The following is a 21,033-nucleotide window of genomic DNA, read 5'->3' on the forward strand; positions in this document are numbered from 1 at the left end:
AATGGGGGCAGGGCTGGCGGGGGTTAGGCATCCCCAGGTACCTGTGGGTCCCCCAGTGATGCTGCATCTCTGCGATGATGTCCTGGGTGTTCTCTACCTCCCCGTCCGTAAACACGAACAGCTGAGGGGGGGAGAGACTCTGTCAGAGCCAGGGACCCCCAACACCCCCGGAGACACCCCCTCCCTTTTGGGAACGGGAGCAGCCCCCTGGAGAATCTGCTCCACTGACCCTCCCAGAGACCCCCAGCCCCATCCCTCCCCTCCCAGAGATCTCCCCTGAGGGGCTGACAGACGGGGACTGCTGACTTCCCCTACCTCTGTGACCCCCAACCCCTTGGCATGACCCCAACCCTCACCCATCACCTGTTCAACAGCCCCTGGAGACAACAACCCACCGACTGCTGTGGACACTTTTCCAGGAGTTCCCTCCTGACCCGCCTGCCCTCTCGCCCCACGAGTGACCTCCCTGCCCCTCCGGGCTGCAGGGCACCCCCCAGAGCTGGGCACAGCACAAAGCGCTGCCCCTCCCAGCTCTATACAGAGGTACCCCCCCCACTTGCTACCTGCCACACCCTGCTCACACCCCCAGAGGCACTGGCCCCGCATCTGGCCCAGAGCCCCAGGCCCACTCCGAGCAACCCCTTGGCCCCGCTCAGCTGCCCCCCAGGGCCCCCAGCCCCTCTCCGATCCCCTCTCCCAGGGTCTCCCCCTTGAACAGCCTCCGAGGGGGGCGGGGCGGGGGGGAGGGAGGGCTGGCAAGGAGGGGCCTGTAATGGCGTATGGCCCACAGCGACAGCTGGGAGCAAACACCCCATGGGCAGCAGCGGGGCACTGGGAGTGGGGGGGCACTCAGAGTTACTGCAGAGAATCCTTCCCAGGGGGCTGGCTGGGGGGGTCTCGCCCCCATCCTCCGGGCAAGCTGACCCCCACGTGTGGGGTGGGGAAGGGATTTTCCCCTGGCTCAGACTGGCAGAGACCCGAGGGAGTTGGTCTCCCTCAACAGCCTGGGGCACTCACTGGTGTGAACCGGAGCAACTGGGGGGAGTCGCCGTGACCTGACGCCTGTAACTCAGGGTTTGGGGGTGCCGGTGACTCAGCCTGAGGGGCGGGGCTGTCCCTGGGGGGAGCGAGGGGCTGAGCAGTGTCACGGGGGGGAGGGGGAGCAAGGGGCTGTCATGGGGGGGGTGGCGGAAGAGGAGATGGTCCCTTCTGTCCTGAAAGTCTGTGAGTCTGTCCCTGCAGGCCCACATTCCTCTCTGCGACCCCCCACGTCACCCCTTGGCCCCACAATCACTCTCCAGGCCCTCCCCAGGATGCCCCTCCGGCTGGCCCCGGCGCCCCAGTACCTGGCGTGGGTGTCCGTCCCGGCAGGGGCTGCAGTAAATGGCTCGTAGCGGCTCCAAGATCTCGGTGCCCCCCAGGTTAGCCTGGAGCAGCTGGAGGCGCTGCACAGACTCAGCCTTGGTCTGCTGGGTATTCTCCACACTCTGCCTGCGGGGGGCGCCGACAGGTCTGGGGCTGAGACAGCCGGAGCCAGGGACACCTGGCCCCCAGCCAGCCCTGCCCCCTCACCCACCGACACCCCTGTCCCCTATCCAGCCCTGCCCCCAACCCACAGACACACCCTGTCCCATAACCAGCCCTGCTCCCTAACCAAGAGACACCCTCTGTCCGCTAACCAGCCTTGCCCCCTAACCCAGCCAGCCCCCTCCCTGCCCTTCGGACTCACGGGTAGAATGACTCGAACTCAGACCCAAAGCCATAGATGTTGAAACAACAGCCCAGGGGCAAACTCTTCAACAGTAGGACCAGGGTCTCCTGGGGACAGACAGACGGATGGAGAGTCAGCCCCATGGGCCCAGCCAGCCTGGGCTGCTCCCCCGGCACGGCCCCATGGGCCCATCGAGCGTAGCCTCCCATCTGGCCGTACCTTCGCGTTCCTGATGCGCTGGCGGGACAGGTCTCTGCCGTCCATGGGGCAGGCCACGCTGCCGGAGAGGTCCAGCAGGAGGATGAACTCCCCAGCCCGGCTCTGGGCCGGCACCGCCTCGGGCACTCTGGGCAGCAGGGTCATCATCACAGCCTGGTCACCCATCAGGGAGCCTGCGGGGAGATGGGGGCCAGCCCCCAAATGGGGTGGGCATGGGGTCAAGCCCCCATGAGCCGCCCCCTCAGAGCCCCCTGATTCAGAGCCGCGCCCCAGAGACCCACCCCCACTGCTCTGTCCCTCCCCCCACCCCCTCTCATGTTGACATGTTGAGCTGCTCCCTGGGGAATTTGCCCCCCGGGGAGGAGGCGATGCTGACCCTGAGCTACACCTACGAGCTGCTGCTGGAGCATGACGAGGCCACCCGCTACGTGCTGCCGACCATGCTGCACCCCCGCTACATGCCCCACGGTGAGACCCACATATCCCCCTGTCCCCACTCCGCGCCCTCTGGTGAGACCCACAGATCCCCTACCCACATCACTGTGAGACCCACAGCCCTCCCCCACGCGCCCCATGGTGAGACCCACAGATCTCCCCATACTCCACCCCAGCCCTCGGGGAGTTGTGCCAGCAGCTAATTCCCCCCCCCCTCCCCCCGCCAGACAGGTGAGCCTCCCTCCTCGCCTGAATTCATCTGCCTGCAACTCCCAGCCACAGGACAGGCCACGTTGCCCCCCGCCCTCGCAGGCATTTACAGCAGCTGGGCGAGGCCTCTTCACCTTCTCTGGGCTGAGCTCCGTAGGCCGGGAAAGGGCTGAGGCCAGGGCAGGGCTCCAGCGGGGAGCGGGAGCTGGTTGTTTGTTCCCGGCATTGAACTCTGATGCCTAATTCCCCGCCCGGAGGAAGGGAGTCGGCGTGAAACTTCGGCCAATTCACAGGCGGCGGCTCCTGCTGCAGCAGCTGCTTCTCGGGGTGCGAAGGAGCTGCAGGCGACGCCGCAGTGCGGGGGGGGGGGGGGGAGCTCCGACCCGACATGGGACCCAGCGGACCCCAGGAGCCTGTGGAGAGCAGGTCAGGGCCGGTGCCCCGCGGTGCAAAAGGGGAGGGCTGAGATTTGTGTCGTCACACTGGCCGGGCGCCACGGGGATGGCCCCTGGGAAACCCACGCAGGGAGAAGTGCGGAAAGGGAGGGTGGATCGCGGGGGGGGCGGAGCAGAAACGTTTCGGGGTCACCTCCCTCCAAACACCCCCAAACCCGCCCCGGCACGCAGGGCCCCACAGCCAGGGCGGGGAAACTCTGCAGGGGCGAAGCCCTGAGTCGGGGGATGGGCCCAGACCAGGGGGTGGGGGGCCCTGGACACGGAGGGGAAGGGGGGGGGGCTGGGGCCGGGGGGGCAGGCTCCCCAGGGGAGGGGGCTCTCCTGGGGCCCGATCCGCGCCCCCGGTACCTTCTCGCTCGGTCTCTGAGCAGGGAAGCCCTGAACCAGGCTGGGAGGGAAAGTGTCCCCGTGAGCCCCGCCAGGGAGCGTCTGCAAACACCTCACCCCCCACCCAACCCAGCCAGGGAGCGTCTGCAAACGCCTCACCCCCCCCGCCCCACCCAACCCAGCCAGGGAGCATCTGCCGGCTCCCCGTCCCCAGCTTCTATAAAGCAGGGACTGTCTGCACACTTGGCCGCCCCAGCCCCGCGACCCGGGAGCCAGGGACTGTCTGCAAACTCTTCGCTCCACACATCCTGCCATGTCCCCCCATTGAACTGGGGCTGGGGAGGGGGGTCTCCAAACTGCCCCTTGCTCCTTCCTGCCCCTTTATGGTGCAAAAAGCGGGGAGGATTGTGGATGCAAATGTTTCAACTCCAAGATACCGCTTTCCCATCAGGGTATTCATCCCACACTCTCCATCCAGGGGGCAGTGGTGGAAGAGGGGCGAGAACCCGTCAGTCGACCGTCACACCTGCCTTTCAGTAGCGAGAAGGCATCCGAGAGACATGAGGAAGCTCGGCCGGATGTGGGGAAGGGAGGGGGGAATTTTCCACCCACCGCGTTTCCTCTGCGGTCTCTGCAGATCCTGCTTTTAATGTCCCGCTGGATGGTGCTGGATCTGTCCCCCCCGGCCCTGAGTCCTCTGTGGGTGGGAGCCCAGAACTGGGCAGAGAGAGGCTCCCCCTCCACACACAGCCCCACACCCATGGGCCTCTGGCCTGGGGGGACTCATTGTAATGGGGAGGTGGGAGGTCAGTCTCCATGTCCCCCCCAGACCTCGCTCTCTCTGCTGAGGCTGCCAATGAGGTAGTGCCCAGGGGGATGGGGGCATCTTCCCCCCTATGGCCTGAGCTGGGACCCACCAAATGGACCCCACAAGTAGGCGTCAGCTGGGGTCGCTCTTCCACCCCCATGGAAGGGGCTCTGGACTGTAGCTGCTGCTGCTGCTAGGGCAGGTTCATAGGAGGCACCTGTGAACGGGACAGCCTGACCCACCCAGGGGATGACACGGGGGGCACCCAGGGATCCCCCCTTCCTTGCAATTCCAAACATCACAGTGTGAGAGGAGGGGGCTCCCCACCCCCCACTCCCTGATACCCCCTCACCCTCGCTGCGAGCATCTCAGCAAGGAGAGAAGATGTCGTTACCTGCGGGGGACATCGGCCTGGGGAGAATCTGGAGAGAGGCTGGAAGAGAAGAGAAGAGAAGAGAAGAGGTGAGAGCTCCCGGGGGGGGGGGGGGGGAGTGCAGAGGGATGGAGGGATGCTGGGCGGGGGATCTCCAGACAGACAGACAGAGGGATGCGGATGGAGGGAGGTCACTTACCCAGCACAAGCAGAAGGAGAGTTCATGCCATCCTGAGCTGGTTGCTCTGGGGTGGGAGCTGGGTTCTCAGCTCAGCCACCAGTCCTGTCTGGGTGCAGGGAGGGGGATGGGCCCTTCCCCTCTGATGGAGGCAGAGGCAGAGGAAGTCACAGCCGTAGGCGCAGTCACCGCTCAGCTCAGAGGGCCATTGCACTGTAACTACACTGTAACTGCAGTCCTCTTACTTTAAAGTGTAATGTGTATCCCTCTTTTGTATTTATATAGAGCTCATGTTGAAGGAGATTTTTGTCCACCCACTCTGTTCCTGTGAGACACTAGGGCAAATTCTCTGAAGTCAAGTGAGTTACACCAGATGTGAATTTGGTCCAGTGCCCCTGTGTAACATCAGTACCCAAGCTTGTATCCCAACTTGATAATCACTCCATAGGAAGGATAAATAAGTCTTTAATTTAAATACTCAGATCCTCAAACCATGAGCCTGGGATTTATATTGCATATTAGACAAAAAGCGCACAATAAAAATCATATCGTATGAGGTGATCAGGTCCCTCATTCACATTAATTGCTGTGTGTCTATGTCTTGCTATCGCTGTACACTGAGTTGAGTACGTTGTGAAATCAGTAACTTGAATTATTCTTTTATCCTTGTGAACCATCAAATGATATTTCCTGAATTGTTTCAGGTGCTCCTATGGTCCAGTGAAGCACAATCTAGAAATTCCATTTGAAACATCCATGTTTGTGAAGAGAAACCAAAGCTACCAGTAAAATTCTATTCAAGTATCAGGGGAAATGAAGGTGTATTAACTGTATGGAGATCACAGTTAACAAAAATTATCTCTCTCTGTGTCCCCATACACATCTATCTATCTAATCTAATTTCTTGTACTATCTAGGTATTCCAACAATAAATAAATCCAGACTGATCAAGTGCATAGTGTCTCACAAAAGTAGAATTCACAGAATAAACTAAATTGGTTGAGAACGATTTGTGGACATAATCTTCCTTGGACATACCACTTTCATAACCTTTAACATTTTGAAAACAGCCTCCACCAGGCCCAAAGTGATAGCTATCCACAAAAGCACCACATTTCGGAGGCACTTCACTATTCTAACACCTGTGAGTGCATGGAAACGTTAGAATTTACACTCATGAAACTCAATAGGCTCAAGATTCAATGGAAACATGGACACTGCTTATGTGAATCAGTGAGTGACCGCTTACAATGATCTTTATGTGAATATTAGGTAAATCAGATTGCACAAAATCTTAACCAGTTCCATGTTATTTTATGAAGCGATATTAATTGTACATAGCACATCCATCTGTTTTAAGTACATTTGGTAGACTGGATGCTAATCTACTGTAAATTGGCAGTTGAAGGTCTGGCCCGAGATAGCAGGCAAGCCTCAAAGGGTTTGAATGTTGGGTTAAGATAAAATTCTGGACAATGTAGGGTGAAATCCTGGCCCCACTGAAATTAAGTTCTGTAGTTGACGTCAGTGGGGCTAGGATCTTCTTAGGATTTTTAATGTCTGTCTCACAATATTTGTTGTTTTTCTTCAAGTCTCAACTGCTTGAATCAACAGATCAGCTTTCATATTTTCTTTTAAATAATCATTATGTCTCTCTCTTCGGTAGTTCTTTTCATCCATAGATCACAAAGCACTATATAAAGGAGGTGAGTATCATTATCCCCATTTTACAGATGTGGAAACTGAGGCACTGAGAGAAGCCATTACTTCCCCAAAGTCACCCCCCAAGCCAATGGCAGAGCCAGGAATAGAACTAAGAAAAGGAGTACTTGTGGCACCTTAGAGACTAACAAATTTATTTGAGCATCAGCTTTCGTGAGCTACAGCTCACTTCATTCTCCTAGTTGCAGTCCAGTCCTCTTGCCACCACCATGGTTACAGAGAAAACCATAAAAAACATGAAGTGCGCCCTACAGACTCAAAAACCAGAGAGCAAATCAAAAGAACCCAACATTTACTATTTAAAGCCAATCTCATGATTTGGGGGGCCCTGATTCATGATTTTTCAATGCTTGGATTTAGCAATAATGATTTTTTTCCCCAAAAAAATTCTCCCAACCTCCGTGGTCTTCCAATATTTCATTTCTTTTGAGGATCCCAGTGCGTCATGGCCCCAGTCAGGTTGAAGGTACAATGAGGACACCTCTGGTTCTTCTCTTTTTGATATTTGTATTCGCAATGAATGAACTCAGAAAGTGCAAAGGCATTTGGAAAATTAAAGGAGATGTTCTGTGAAATTTCTCAAACCTTAAGTTTTGGAAAGAAGTTAGGTGTCTTATTTTCTCTCAGCCACTTCCACAAGCACCACTAGATATACGTCGCCATAGAAGGAGGAGATAACACAAGACAATGAGGAACTCTTAGTAAAAGTGGATAGAGCAGGCAACAGGTGAATTCAAATCCTGATTAGATCTAGGCTTATTGTAAATTGGGGATTCATCCCATGACCTGGGAAATTTCAGCACAGAAAACACAGGCCTCTAGCACTGGAGGGAAAAAAATTAACTTCTCTAGACGTGACGAAGTTGAAGGCTATTGTAGTAACCAACAACGGGAAGTACATCTCTTGTATTGAGCCAAGGTATTACATTATGACTTGCGTCTGATTTTAAAGGTCAATCAGGACTAAGATTCCGGATTCAGTTTTGACATCATCAAAATTTTGCAAGCTATTCTCACATATTTTCAGTCCAATCCGGCGGAATCCTCCTGAAATCAATCTTTCCAAAATTTTGGAATGCCCGTGTACTAAAAACAAAGGAAAAAAGAAGGCTACAAAAATACCCATCTGGGTTTTTACCCAGTCTGGAACTAGAACTGGAACTTTATTCTGAATCCTCTTCAAAATCCACTGGGGTCTTGATTTGAGGTTCCTGTGGGTTTATCTTACCTCGGTTTGGAAGGGTTAAATTTTTATCAGTAAATGTCGGTAGATGCCAGTTGCGCCATTCAGACCGTCAACCGACCAAAATAAAAGGTTCCATCAATACAAATAGAAATGTACAGAGAAGCAAAGTAAGAAACATGCTGCTTCAGAACTTCTTGGAGTTTGATTTAGGAATATATTGTGTATATTTTGTCTTCTGACATTGACAATTTGAGTTTTAATCATTATAAAGTTCAAACATTTCAAAAAACCAATTGTCTTTAAATAATTATTCTCTGACCCACCTTGTTGTCTGACACGCCACAGTAATTTCCCACAAGTGTGAAAATACAAATAGACAATATTTTTTTTTAAAAAATGCTCACAAATAAACCTTGACATTCTCTGTCAAAATTATAAAAAATAAAAATTGAATTCTGCCAAGCCTATTGATATCTCTATCCTCTCCACAGGCCATGCTTTAATATAAATAAATAATTGGCACATGTGGAATTTGTTTCATTTTAAATTAAATACAAAGTAAGAGGATAGTAATCCATAAGGGCTGGATTTTGAAAGGTATTTAGTGGGGTTTTAAAAAGCATCTAGGCCCTTAAAACTGATAGACAATCCCATTAGGCACCTAAATACATTTAACAATCTGGCTGTAAATGTTCAAGGATGTGAGACACTAAGGACCAGATTGTTAAAGGTATTTAGTCACCTAACTCACATTGATTTCCATTGAAGTTAGGCATCTAATTACCTTTAGACTTCTGGCCCTCAGGGATTGTTGTTGTTTTTTCAGTACCTGTCACGGAGTATGGGGGAGTCCAGGCCCTGCACCCCTCTTCCTGGGATTCACTGAGACTCTCAGCCAGCCAGTAAAACAGAAGGTTTATTGGACAACAGGAACACAGTCCAAAACAGAGCTTGTGGGTACACCCAGGACCCCTCAGTCAAGTCCTTCTGGGGGAGCAGGGAGCTTAGACCCCAGCCCTGGGGTTCCCTGTGTTCCTCCACCCAGCCCCAAACTGAAACTAAACCCACCCAGCAGGTTCCCTGCTGCAGCCTCCGTCCACATTCCTGGGCAGAGGTGTTACCTCCCCATCCCCCTCCTGGCTCAGGTGACAGGCTCTCAGGTCTCCCGTCCCCAGGGCACATTCCCAGGTCAACACTCCCCCCTCCCTGCTGTGTCACATCGTCACAGTACCCTATCAACTTTGGTATATCTTCCATGTTCAAACTCATTTTTCTTTCATCACATTTTCTGTGACAGCCAATGACCTCCAGGACATTTTGAAAAACATCACTTCCCTGAATACATGTCTCAGGGCTTCTTTTACCTCTGGGTTCCTCAGTGTGTAGATGAAAGGGTTCAACAGGGGTGTGACAATAGTATTCAAGACGGTGACTATTTTGGTCAATTCCAGTGAGTTCTGCATGGAAGGGTTGACATGTGAGAAAATGGTCGAACCGTACCAGATAATCACAATTGTGAGATGGGAAGAGCAAGTTAAAAAGGCCCTTCTCCATTCCTTATCTGATGGGATTGTCAGTACAGTGGAGATGATGTAAATGTAGGAGAGCAGGGTTATGACACAGGAGCCCAGGATGATGATGAAGGAGATGATAAAGGCCACCGGATCAATAAGGTAGGTATCTGTGCAGGACAGAACTATCCACGGTGCTATGTCCCCAAAAAAGTGATGGATGATACTATGGCATAGAAGGACAACCTGGTGATCAGAAATGCTGGGACAGAAATAGCCAGGAAACCACACAACCAAGAACCAACAGCCAGCTGAGCAGTCAAGGTGCTGTTCATGATGGAGCTATAGAGCAAAGGATAGCATATAGCCAAATAGCAGTCGTAGGCCATGACAGCCAAGAGAAAATCTCTGTGCATCCTAGGGAGAAAACAAAATACATCCGTAGGACACAGTTGACAAAGAAGATGGATTTGCTTTGGGACACAAGGTTGGCAAGCGTCTTTGGGATACAAGCTGTGGTCTACCATACCTTCAGGAAGGAGAAATTGCAGAGAAGGAAGTACATTGGGGTGCAAAGGTGACGGCTGGTTGCCACTAGGACTATGATCGCCACATTTCCTGTTACTGATAGGATGTACATGACAAGGAAGAGCACAAAGAGCGAGATCTGCAAATATTGGGTCCCAGGGAATCCCAGTAGAATAAATTCCTTCACAATGGTGTGATAGCCCTTTTCGAGTGCGGTCAGCTGTTTTACCTGCCAAAACAAATGAAGACATGAAATTAAACTGGTTAAACACAACTGTGGCTTTGTGGGATGCAGATGATTTTGATGCACAGAAAGAGCAGATAATTAAAAGAGGCAGGTGTCATAAATATAAAGGGAAGGGTAAACCCCTTTAAAATCCCTCCTGGACAGAGGAAAAAATCCTCTCACCTGTAAAGGGTTAAGAAGCTAAACGTAACCTCGCTGGCACCTGACCAAAATGACCAATGAGGAGACAAGATACTTTCAAAAGCTGGGAGGAGGGAGAGAAACAAAGGGTCTGTGTCTGTTGGTATGCTGCTTTTGCCGGGGATAGACCAGGAATGGAGTCTTAGAACTTTTAGTAAGTAATCTAGCTAGGTATGCATTAGATTATGATTTCTTTAAATGGCTGAGAAAAGAATTGTGCTGAATAGAATGACTATTTCTGTCTGTGTGTCTTTTTTGTAACTTAAGGTTTTGCGTAGAGGGATTCTCTGTGTTTTGAATCTAATTACCCTGTAAGGTATCTACCATCCTGATTTTACAGGGGTGATTCCTTTACCTCTATTTACTTCTATTTCTATTAAAAGTCTTCTTGTAAGAAAACTGAATGCTTTTTCATTGTTCTCAGATCCAAGAGTTTGGGTCTGTGGTCACCTATGCAAATTGGTGAGGATTTTTACCAAACCTTTCCCAGGAAGTGGGGTGCAAGGGTTGGGAGGATTTCAGGGGGAAAGACATGTCCAAACTACGTTTCCCGGTAAACCCAGTTAGAGTTTGGTGGTGACAGTGGATATTCCAAGGACAAAAGATAAAATTAATTTGTACCTTGGAGAAGTTTTAACCTAAGCTGGTAAAAGTAAGCTTAGGAGGTTTTCATGCAGGTCCCCACATCTGTACCCTAGAGTTCAGAGTGGGGGAGGAACCTTGACAGCAGGAAATAATGGTTTAAGGCTGAAAATATCCTATTGCTAGTACATTGCTGGAGCCTTCCTGCTCACAGGGTGAATTTAAGCTTGTCCTAAATTTTCCTGTGGAAACTTTTTTTCCAGTGGAAAGTGGCTTTTGGACCAAAAAGAAACTTTCATGATAGAAATTCCATTTTCAGGTGTTTCTTGAAAAACACAATTTTTAGTTTTTGTCAGTGAAACATGTTTTTTCCACGGTCAGCATCTAAAGCCCAAGATTGATTTTATTTTAATTTATATTTTTGTTGTTTTAAATTGAAAATTTTCAAATAAAAAGTTATTTTCTGGGGTGGAGGTAGGGGGTTGTCCTTTTGATAAAACCCTGAAAAATTTCCACAGAAGAAACAACATTTTTCCTGTAAATTATTCAGGATTCAGGAGCCAAATCAGTTTCAAATGAGACCTATGGGTGTTAGGCATTCAGCACAATCTGAGATTCCTTTAGAAGTGAACAAAATCCCATCGTCTCTTTTGAAAATCCCTGCTAAATAGGGTGAGCTTTTCAAAAGTTCTCAGTATAGGCCTATTTCTGCTCCCGAGGAAGGAAGTCAATAGGATTTTTGTCATTGAGTCAGTGGGAGCGGACTTAGGTCAATACTGAACACATGAGATTTGTACCTGTCAATTTCCTTCCTACAATGCAAGAGGACATTTAATTCTTTTTGTGCAGAAAGTCTCAGGTTCTAAGCCTGCTGAAGTCCCAAGTTGGAGTGGGGATGTAATACAAAGTTACAGTTCAGAGGACAGCTACTCAATTTTGGAGCATAAATAACCATTTACATCTATAAACCAGCATTCATTTTTGGTGGTTGAAAATGAGTCAGTTGCAACCTCCTTTGACCAGTTGATACTGAGGTGTGCAAGGTCATGCAATGAGCCAATTACAGCAAAGCTCAGGGCCAGAGAGGAACAAAGAACAAAGGAAGCAATTTTCCTAAAAAAAAAAAAATCACAAAAAATGCATCCCTTTTTTATCAGAATTTTAAATTCTGATAAAGAATTTCATCAAAACTGTGAATTCCAAATATTTTTGACCAGTTGTGCCAGGAGTCTGCAATTCTTCTCCCCGTTTAGTCAATAGAACATACTTCTCAACTAGAACCGTTAATAGAACCCAGGAGCCCTGATTCTCAGCCCCCGCTCTGCTCCAGCCACGATCCTAACTCCCCTCAAAGAATGGGAATAGAACCCAAGTGTACTGATTCCTGTTCCTTTGATACAACAGCTATTCTATGCATCCCTAAAAGAGCTCGGCACAGAATCCAGGTACCTCATTCCTAGACACCTGTGCTAAGCAACAGACCACAAGCCCCACAAATACAGCAAAACTGTAATATGCCGAGTTTCAAAAACACCTTCAGAAAAAAAAATCAGGTTCCCAGTGCTGGCCAAAAGTTTCCTTCACAGATGGATTAATCCTGAGGTGTCAAATCTGAGGCATTCAGAATTAGAAGCTACTTTTGAAAAAGTTGTCCCTAACTTGAAATCTATCAATGACTTTTACAGTGAATGTTCTGAATTTTTGTTTGATTGCTTGTTTTGGGTGTTCTGAGTTTTCATTAAAGTTACAATGTCAGGTTAATTTATAACCTAAATTTAGTCCCCTTCCCTATTTCGATTTGAATTGGCAAAGGATCCTAAGGGAGTTATGAAATGTAATGGAGTTGGGTGCTTAACTCCCTCAGGCTCCTTTGAAAATCCCAGCCTTAAATATTTTGTATCAAAGTCTAATCAACATGGGCAATCAACAATTATATTTTCTCCCTCTTCAATATAAGCCATTTATTTTGTTATGAATAATATCCTGTAAATAACATCTAATGCCCTGATTCTGCAAACAGTTAATACATAAATAAACTTGCATATATAGACATATATAAAATAAAAATGCATGAATTTACTCACATGAATGATTCCTTTGAAGTCAAAGGTTCCACTCACATGAGTAAAGTGAGGAAAATAAGTAAAATTTTTAAACATTTTAAGAAGTGGAACTTACTGCAACTCATCATTCAGCAAATCTTCTCACTGGGCAAACCTTCAGCGGGTGTGAATTATCAATAGACAGGGCTGATGAGAGAGGTAAGATGGAACAACTGTACTGAGGTCCTGAGGTCAGTGCCCCTGCAAAACTATCTATTTAGGGTGAAATGGGAGGGGGAAAACATAATTTAACGGGCCTCCAAATTTCTCTCAGCAGACCTGTCAATGGAGCTATGATTATTAGACTGAGGATCTGGCTCTTTGTATTCAGTCTCCACTGATGGAAAGAGCTGAACCTAGCAAAATTTCCAGAACAGTTAAAACACCTGATTGACAAAATCTACTTGCCTGCCCTTTATCTTGATGAAAATGATGAAAACAGCCGTGATATTCTATTTTCTCCATAAAAAGAAGGACTCGGGAAAACCGAGAAGTCTGCTGCTTGCCAGGGGCTAAGATTCGTGATGTGACGGAGAGACTGCCGAGACTCAACAAGCCCTCGGATCACTACCCCTTCCTGCTTCTCCACGTGGGCACCAATGATACTGCCAAGAATGACCTTGAGTGGATCACTGCGGACTACGTGGCTCTGGGAAGAAGGATAAAGGAGTTTGAGGCGCAAGTGGTGTTCTCGTCCATCCTCCCCGTGGAAGGAAAAGGACGGGGCAGGGACCGTCGGATCGTGGAAGTCAACGAATGGCTACGCAGGTGGTGTCGGAGAGAAGGCTTTGGATTCTTTGACCATGGGATGGTGTTCCATGAAGGAGGAGTGCTGGGCAGAGACGGGCTCCATCTTACGAAGAGAGGGAAGAGCATCTTTGCCAGCAGGCTGGCTAACCTAGTGAGGAGGGCTTTAAACTAGGTTCACCGGGGGAGGGAGACCAAAGCCCTGAGGTAAGTGGGAAAGCGGGATACCGGGAGGAAACACAGGCAGGAACGTCTGTGAGGGGCGGGCTCCTGCCTCATACTGAGAAGGAGGGGCGATCAGCAGGTTATCTCAAGTGCTTATATACAAATGCACAAAGCCTTAGAAACAAGCAGGGAGAACTGGAGGTCCTGGTGAGGTCAAGGAATTATGACGTGATTGCAATAACAGAGACTTGGTGGGATAACTCACATGACTGGAGTACTGTCATGGATGGTTATAAACTGTTCAGGAAGGACAGGCAGGGCAGAAAAGGTGGGGGAGTAGCACTGTATGTAAGGGAGCAGTATGACTGCTCAGAGCTCCGGTACGAAACTGCAGAAAAACCTGAGTGTCTATGGATTAAGTTTAGAAGTGTGAGCAACAAGAATGATGTAGTGGTGGGAGTCTGCATTAGACCACCGGACCAGGGGGATGAGGTGGATGAGGCTTTCTTCCGGCAACTCGCAGAAGCTACTAGATCGCACGCCCTGGTTCTCATGGGTGACTTTAATTTTCCTGATATTTGCTGGGAGAGCAATACAGCGGTGCATAGACAATCCAGGAAGTTTTTGGAAAGCATAGGGGACAATTTCCTGGTGCAAGTGCTAGACGAGCCAACTAGTGGGGGAGCTTTTCTTGACCTGCTGCTCACAAACAGGGAAGAATTAGTGGGGGAAGCAAAAGTGGACGGGAATCTGGGAGGCAGTGACCATGAGTTGGTTGAATTCAGGATCCTGACGCAGGGAAGAAAGGTAAGCAGCACGATACGGACCCTGGACTTCAGGAAAGCAGACTTCGACTCCCTCAGGGAGTGGATGGGTAGGATCCCCTGGGGGACTAACATGAAGGGGAAAGGAGTTCAGGAGAGCTGGCTGTATTTCAAGGAATCCCTGTTGAGGTTACAGGGACAAACCATCCCGATGAGTCGAAAGAATAGTAAATATGGCAGGAGACCAGCTTGGCTTAACAGTGAAATCCTAGCGGATCTTAAACATAAAAAAGAAGCTTACAAGAAGTGGAAGGTTGGACATACGACCAGGGAAGAGTATAAAAATATTGCTCGGGCATGTAGGAATGAAATCAGGAGGGCCAAATCGCACCTGGAGCTGCAGCTAGCAAGAGATGTCAAGAGTAACAAGAAGGGTTTCTTCAGGTATGTTGGCAACAAGAAGAAAGCCAAGGAAAGTGTGGGCCCCTTACTGAATGAGGGAGGCAACCTAGTGACAGAGGATGTGGAAAAAGCTAATGTACTCAATGCTTTTTTTGCCTCTGTCTTCACTAACGAGGACAGCTCCCAGACTGCTGCGCTGGGCATCACAGCATGGGGAGTAGATGGCCAGCCCTCTGTGGAGAAAGAGGTGGTTAGGGACTATTTAGAAAAGCTGGACATGCACAAGTCCATGGGGCAGGACGAGTTGCATCCGAGAGTGCTAAAGGAATTGGCGGATGTGATTGCAGAGCCATTGGCCATTATCTTTGAAAACTCATGGCGAACGGGGGAAGTCCCAGATGACTGGAAAAAGGCTAATGTAGTGCCAATCTTTAAAAAAGGGAAGAAGGAGGATCCTGGGAACTACAGGCCAGTCAGCCTCACCTCAGTCCCCGGAAAAATCATGGAGCAGGTCCTCAAGGAATCAATCCTGAAGCACTTACACAAGAGGAAAGTGATCAGGAACAGTCAGCATGGATTCACCAAGGGTCGGTCATACCTGACTAATCTAATAGCCTTCTGTGATGAGATTACTGATTCTGTGGATGAAGGGAAAGCAGTGGATGTATTGTTTCTTGACTTTAGCAAAGCTTTTGACACGGTCTCCCACAGTATTCTTGTCAGCAAGTTAAAGAAGTATGGGCTGGATGAATGGACTATAAGGTGGGTAGAAAGTTGGCTAGATTGTCGGGCTCAAAGGGTAGTGATCAATGGCTCCATGTCTAGTTGGCAGCCGGTGTCAAGTAGAGTGCCCCAGGGGTCGGTCCTGGGGCCGGTTTTGTTCAATATCTTCATAAATGATCTGGAGGATGGTGTGGATTGCACTCTCAGCAAATTTGCGGATGATACTAAACTGGGAGGAGTGGTAGATACGCTGGAGGGCAGGGATAGGATACAGAGGGACCTAGACAAATTGGAGGATTGGGCCAAAAGAAATCTGATGAGGTTCAATAAGGATAAGTGCAGGGTCCTGCACTTAGGACGGAAGAACCCAATGCACAGCTACAGACTAGGGACCGAATGGCTAGGCAGCAGTTCTGTGGAAAAGGACCTAGGGGTTACAGTGGACGAGAAGCTGGATATGAGTCAGCAGTGTGCCCTTGTTGCCAAGAAGGCCAATCGCATTTTGGGATTTATAAGTAGGGGCATAGCGAGCAGATCGAGGGATGTGATCGTTCCCCTCTATTCGACATTGGTGAGGCCTCATCTGGAGTACTGTGTCCAGTTTTGGGCCCCACGCTACAAGAAGGATGTGGATAAATTGGAGAGAGTCCAGCGAAGGGCAACAAAAATGATTAGGGGTCTGGAACACATGACTTATGAGGAGAGGCTGAGGGAACTGGGATTGTTTAGTCTGCAGAAGAGAAGAATGAGGGGGGATTTGATAGCTGCTTTCAACTACCTGAGAGGTGGTTCCAGAGAGGATGGTTCTAGACTATTCTCAGTGGTAGAAGAGGACAGGACAAGGAGTAATGGTCTGAAGTTGCAGTGGGGGAGGTTTAGGTTGGATATTAGGAAAAACTTTTTCACTAGGAGTGTGGTGAAACACTGGAATGCGTTACCTTGGGAGGTGGTAGAATCTCCTTCCTTGGAAGTTTTTAAGGTCAGGCTTGACAAAGCCTTGGCTGGGATGATTTGATTGGGGATTGGTCCTGCTTTGAGCAGGGGGTTGGACTAGATGACCTCCTGAGGTCCCTTCCAACCCTGATATTCTATGATTCTATGATTCTATGACTCATCTGAGCTGAATGGTAGACTTAATCTTTTCAAGACTTTCCTCCTCTTTTAGCTCATAATGTCCTTTCCTTGTGCCAACGAGACTTTATTGGCTTTCAGGGAACTGTATGCCTTTCACAGTAAATTATGTTAAAAATATTGAATTCCTTTAAAAAATACCTCGTTTGTAAGGTAGTGAACTGTAAGCACTCAGAACCAAGTTGGACACTAAGAAGAAGATTGATTAGATAGATAGGATAGGATTAAAGTTCAAAATGATCTGGACAAACTGGAGAAATGGTCTGCAGTAAACAGGATGAAATTCTGTGAAGACAAATGCAAAGTACTCCACTTAGGAAGGAACAATCAGTTGCACATATACACAATGGGAAATGACTGCCCAGGGAGGAGTACTGTGGAAAGGGATCTTGGGGCCATAGTGGATCACAAGCTAAACATGAGTCAATAGTGTAACACTGTTTCAAAACAAAAAGCAAACATCATTCTGGGATGTTTTAGCAGGAGTGTTGTAAGCAAGACACAAGAAGTAATTCTTCTGCTCTATTCCGCGCTGATTAGGCCTCAACTGGCTTATTGTGTCCAGTTCTGGGCACCACATTTCAGGAAAGATGTGGACAAATTGGAGAAAGTCCAGAGAAGAACAACAAAAATGATTAAAGATCTAGAAAACATGACCTATGAGGGAAGATGGGGGCGGGGGAGGAAGGAGGGAAAGGGCTTGTTTAGTCTGGAGACGAGAAGACTGAGGTGGGACATGATAACAGTTTTCAAGTACATGAAAGGTTGTTACAAGGAGGAGGGAGGTAAATTATTCTCATTAACCTGTGAAGATAGAACAAGAAGTAACTGGCTTAAATTGCAACAAGGGCAGTTTAGGTTGGACATTAGGAAAAACTTCCTAATTGTCAGAATAATTAAGCACTGGAATAAATTATCTAGGGAAGTTGTGGAATCCCTATCTTTGGAGATTTTTAAGAGCAGGTTAGACAAACACTGTCAGGGATGGTCTAGATAATACCCTTTTAACAAAGTTAAAATAATTTTCTAAACTCAGATCAAGTTAGGTGGTTGCTTCAGATATTGATGGGAAATACAAGGTCTTTGGGAGAGGAAAAGTTATTTTGTAGATTTGCAAACTCCCTTATGATTAGTTCTCCACAGAATGTTTACATCCTTTCTGAGGTCATGTGAAAAAGTCACACATGAGCTACTTTCTGAGGAACAGTTTATGATCCCATGGGTGGCTGAACATTCTGTTTAGCTCTCAGTTGCTATCATGCATTACATTTGTTCTTGTTCACATTTGCTTGTACTAACAGAAGAAACTTCCAGTATGGGCAGGCTGTTCCCATAACTGCTTCTGCATGTGGCCTCTTACAGCTCTTTCTGAAGGACGAGCATTTGGTGAGGATTACCATACACTCGAGACTGAGACAGTCACGTTTATTCATTCAAACCTTTCTTTGAACCAAATGCAAGGCCCTGCACGTTACAATTACCATAAAAGCAATTAATGACCGATATACAGAAAAAGATATTGCCCAATTACCTTCTCTTGGGGGCATAGTCACTGTCGATTTTTCCTACGAGGGTCTGACTATTCCCTTACACTCTAGCATATTTATACCTTTACACATTATCTGACCGTCCAATCAACATTAAGCATTGTGTCTTTTCTAACCCATAGTCTATACATGTGCAGGCTTCAGTTTACAAAACTTTTTCTGTCCAGGCTACTTTCATGTCATTGTGTCCCTATTCCAATTGGTTTATTTACTTGGATCGTACCACTCAATATAGGGACTTTTTTGTTTTTCACAATACAGGGACTTTTTGGCAATACTTTTTATGTATTGTACTGATTAACTTCCTTTTATCTATGTCCTTCAACACAGTACAAAACACCTGTGTCTTACCCAGCCGCTATAAGCATTCTTTAAAGAAGTCTCTACACACGGACGAAGTTCGCAAGCAACACTCATGTCAAGCAAAGACTTGGCTGAAGCCAGTTAGCTTAGCATAAGTATTACCCTGGCCTGTCCACATTTATTCACCAGACTAGACCCACGTGTAGGACTCTTCCAACACCAGGCACTGGTCACTGTTACAGATGCTTTCCTTAGACTCCAACAACAGGGTGCAAAATGGTGACAAATGCAATGTTGACATTTCTCCACCACAATGTGGACAAAGACTTACTAATTCATATCATACAGGTCATCAACTCACTATATCAGCTGTAGATTTCTATCAACCTATGTCTTTGGTCCTGTGTCTCATGCTGAGATGAGGAACCGAATTCAGCCAGTGCACTACTGAAGACCTCCTCAAGTGATACTGTGAGGGTTAGGTGTAAGGTAAGTACTTCTCTGCACAGGATGATTTTCACCCTCATGCGTACGGAATCTGCCCACTGGCTCTGAACTGGAACAAGTCACAATTTCTCTGTTCTAGCCACAAACACACATGCTCTCATCTTTGCAGCTCATTTACATTTAGGAGCTCTGACCTATCATTTAGAATGGGGTGTCCATGCTGCCAAGCCTAGCGATGTTATCATGAATCTCTCATGGAGCTGAGGGCCATAAAGTCACAGATCCTGATTCTCTTCTCACATGTATTACACTATTATGGGGAGTAGCTTCTGCTTTAGGGGCCAGTTCTGCCTCAATTAAGTCCATGCCAAAGTGGACTGGTGTTTTCAAATGTGCCTAAAGGAATTTAGGTGCCCAAATCTCATTAATTTAAATTGGAGTTGGAAACCTAACTCCTTTAGTCGCCTTTGAAAATCCCAGCCTAAATCTCTGGAAGGGGAAGGGAGATCAGGTGCATAATTTCAGCAATTATTTTACCCCTGACTTAAATTTTATTCAGTCCTTAGCCCAGCAAATTCCCATTGTATTTACCAGGATGATGCCTGATATTGCTCAGTAATTTTCACACCCATGTGGATGGCAAATACTCTGAGCAGTTCAGGATTTCATGAGCACAATGACAGCCCGGTGGAACTGGATAGCTAAGCAGTAGGGCTGAGATCCTCAAAGGTATAAAGGTGCTAAAGAGACAAACAGGTGCCTAGCAGGATCTTCAGAAGCACCTTGGTGTCTAACTTCCATTGAAGTCCCTAGAATTCAAACTGTACGACATTCAAGCACACTAGGGAGCCTTAGGGTAAAATTTCCTAAAGCACCTAGGTGACTTAGGAGCTTAAGTCTCATTGGCTCTTTAGTCACTTAGCTGCACTTGAAAATTAGCTGTCAATCCTATTTTCAAAAGTGATTTAGGGCCAGATTAGTTGAGGTGTTTAGGCACCTTGTGGGATTTTGAAAAGCACCTAGGTACCTAAAACATTGATTTCAATGGATGTTAGGCAACTAGAAGGTTTGAAAATTCCACTAGGTGCCTAAATACTTTTAAAAATCTGGCCCTAGGGCTTGTCTATACAGAGAAGACACAGCAACTTAACTTCAATATGTTTATTTAGTCCACTGCAACTTTTGTGCCTTTGTGGACTCTTAGGTTGAAAACTGGTTATATCAGTTCAGTTTGCATCTGAAAATAGATATACATGAGGTTTAAACTAATATAATATCCACACACAAAGTTGCACTCTTCTAGCTAAATTGGTATAAAATCACACCTTTCATTTTGTCAGTACAACTTTTTGTGTAGACTAGAGGTACATTTTTCAAAAGCACCAAAGTGTCTTAGAACCAGATTTTCAAAGATTATTAGGTGTCTAGTGGGATTTTCAAAGGCCTTGGCCCCTAAACCCCATTGAATTCAATTGGAGTTATGTGCTTAACCTGCGTAGGTACTTCTGAAATTCCCACTAGGTGCCTTTCTGCCTATCCTCAGACGTCTGAATGTCTTCAGCCTCTGGTGCTTTATACTTCTGTATCTTAGACCACCTATTAGGTTGCCTAAATGTGGACGTAGTTGCCTAACTTTGGGCAGCCACTTAGGGACAGATTTTTAAAAGTATTTAGCCAGCTAGTGGGATTATTAAAAGTACATAGGCACTTAACACCCACATAAATCAATAAGTTTTAGGTTCCTAGGTGCTTCTGAAAATTTCAATAGGCATCTAAATACCTTGAGAAATCTGGCCTTTAGTCTTTTACAAATGGAGAAACTGAGGAACAAAGAACTTAAACAATTTCACAGTGGTCCATCAGCAAGTCAATGGAGACACAGAACCAAGGTCTCCTAACTTCCAGTGCTCTTCTTTAAACAAGGACACCATCCTCACTAAGCCAGGGGGTTGGCACATTCTTGAGAAGACAGTGAAATTCTGTTGAGACCAAATCCCAAGATCACTTCTGAGGAACATAAATTAGTCTTA

General features: G+C 47.6%; 1 long non-coding RNA gene and 1 pseudogene across 2 annotated transcripts; one reads left to right on the forward strand and one right to left on the reverse strand.

Annotated features, from left to right (window-relative positions):
- Nucleotides 1-4,378: 4,378 nt before the first annotated feature.
- On the forward strand, nucleotides 4,379-19,375 carry LOC122462958. 2 transcript variants are annotated; one of them, XR_006285866.1, is made up of 3 exons: nucleotides 4,379-4,627; nucleotides 5,002-5,075; nucleotides 18,905-19,375. It is a non-coding gene; the product is annotated as an uncharacterized LOC122462958 (long non-coding RNA). The 2 variants fall into 2 exon arrangements; XR_006285867.1 differs by lacking the exon at nucleotides 18,905-19,375 and adding an exon at nucleotides 5,421-6,422.
- On the reverse strand, nucleotides 8,160-9,790 carry LOC119567798 (annotated as a pseudogene).
- Nucleotides 19,376-21,033: the final 1,658 nt, after the last annotated feature.

Source organism: Chelonia mydas, chromosome 14, assembly GCF_015237465.2.
Source record: "Chelonia mydas isolate rCheMyd1 chromosome 14, rCheMyd1.pri.v2, whole genome shotgun sequence".
NCBI classification, from domain to species: domain Eukaryota; kingdom Metazoa; phylum Chordata; order Testudines; family Cheloniidae; genus Chelonia; species Chelonia mydas.